At 47.2% G+C, this 2,174-nt stretch overlaps 1 protein-coding gene across 1 annotated transcript in view; it reads right to left on the bottom strand.

Moving 5' to 3' along the window:
• ALDH7A1 (aldehyde dehydrogenase 7 family member A1) overlaps positions 1-2,174 on the bottom strand; it is a 38,101-nt gene that overhangs the window by 19,617 nt on the left and 16,310 nt on the right.

Below are 2,174 nucleotides of genomic sequence, written 5' to 3'. Positions count from 1 at the left end.
CTTTTCTGGCCCCTCACTCTGCATTCACCCACATGCTCAAATTGAGGCGCTTACCAAAACCCTGATGCTCTTCTCTGAAGGTCATCTCTCACATCTCTCACTCAGCTTAATCATTTCTTGAAGACAGGCCTTCACACCTGAGTTGCAGAGTTCATGTCAATAATCATGATAACGCTCAGTCCATGTAACAGGCTCTTTTGCATTCTCAGTAAACTTGACCCATATCAAAGTTCCTGTTTCCATGCTGATATCTGCACATATTCCTAATCTGGGGTGGGCAGAGGGTGGTTTATGGACTATATGCAGTTCCTGGACACCATGTGTGTGGCCCTGAAGCCCCCTGCCAATACCTGAAAGCTCCCCTTCTCCAAGCTTTCTAGGTTTGTTGGGAACTGGGCATGATTTTCATGTGTTTTTTATTCAAAAACAGCACAGAGAACCTTCAAAGTGTGCAAAAACACCTCAGACTCATGCAGAAGGCTGCCCAGAATCCTGCCTTTTCATCAGAGTCCTTCTCAAAATCACAGCAGAAAGTGATGTGGTCACTATTTTGGGAGTGAACAGGGTTTAAATAGAAGTATTTGGGTGTATTGTTGAGACCCATGGGTGGGAGGGGGAAACTGACCCCTGGCCCTCATGCAGTTGCCTAACCTTTAACTCCTTATTTCCCATGGATTCTGGATCCTGCAGCTGGATTGGTTTGAATCTGGATTGGAGTGACTGCAGGAACTCCCTTGGTCAAAACACACTATGTTTATGGCTCTCCTAGGAGTTGAGAAACAAGCTTAAGTAGTTTCAGTGTACAGTGGTGCCTCGGGTTACGAAATTAATTCGTTCCGCCGCCGCTTTCGTAACCCGAAAAGCATTCGCAAGCCGAAATGCCATAGGCGCTAATGGGGAAAAGCCGCGATTCCGTGTGAAATAGCGCCGAAAAGCACCAAAAATTTTTTCGTAACCCGAAATAACCTTCGTAACCCGGAACAGTTATTTCCGGGATACGAAAAAATCCCGCAGAAATAATCAGTTCAAGACACTTTAGCTGCCCTGGCTCAGTGCTGGGAACCTGGAAGTGTAGTTTGTGAGACTTGAGCCTTCTCTGTCAGAAGAGCTCTCGGTGCCACAAACAACTACAATTCCCAGGATCCCTAGCACTAAGCCAGGCGATTTGAAGTGGTCACAAACGGGATTATTTCTGCAGTGTGTTTTGGACTTGGTATTAAAAATGCTCAAGGTCCAATCCATACGGCAGAAAACTCCAGTTTGAGGCCGCTTAGCTGCCCTGGCTCAGTGCTAGGGAACCTGGGAATTGTATTTTGTGAGAAAGAGCTCTGGTGCCACAATGAACTACAATTCCCATGCATCTGAGGAGTACACTTAAGTCTTAGGAAAGCTGCCAACTTTTCTTTCAGTGAGTCCAAATGTGCTACAAGACCTATCTCTCTACCTCATCACACTATTGTTTACATAAATCCAATGCATCTGCAGAAGTGGGACTTAACTGGCAAACACTGATATAAATAATAAATAAAGGATAACTAATCTAATAATAATAATATAATAATAAGAATAATAATATATACTGTAGACTCTATCTCTGGGGCTGGGATTGGATGCAATGGAGGCAATTCCCTTGAAAAACCAGGGAATCTGGAAGTGTAGTTGTGAGGGCGGGGGGCAACCACTTGTCCTCTCTCTGATTGGCTGTTAGTGTGGACCCATCCAACAGGATTTGGTTGCTCTGTAGCCTGGCTCTCAGAGGGACTCAGGGGCTGAGAGCGAGAGAGAGAGGAAGAGAGAGAGAGAGCCTTTTTCTGAGGGGGTGGGGTGGGCGACCACTCTCCAGCCCTCTCTCTGATTGGCTGAAAACTGTGAGTGTGTGACTCCAAAGGATTGGTTGCTCTGTAGCCAGCCTTGCTCTCAGGCTGGAGGGAAGTAGAGAGGCCTTCTGCTTCCGAGACAGGAGGGAAAGGAGGGAGCAAGGAAGGAAAGGAAGAGAAAAAGGAAGAAAGGGAGGGAGGAGGGGGAAAAGAAGGGAGGGGGGAAGGAAGGAAGGAAGGGGAAAAGCAAAGGAGGAGAGAACGGAGGAGGATGCTCCTTTGCCTTTGAGAGAAGCCTTCCCTGCTGAGGGCTCTCTCTTAAGGACCCGCTTTCCGGAGTACAAGACGACCCCCGAC

Source organism: Sceloporus undulatus, chromosome 2 (genome assembly GCF_019175285.1).
Source record: "Sceloporus undulatus isolate JIND9_A2432 ecotype Alabama chromosome 2, SceUnd_v1.1, whole genome shotgun sequence".
Classification (NCBI taxonomy): Eukaryota; Metazoa; Chordata; class Lepidosauria; order Squamata; family Phrynosomatidae; genus Sceloporus; species Sceloporus undulatus.
Note: the sequence above shows the minus strand (reverse complement) of the source record. Positions and strands in the feature narration are given on the sequence as shown.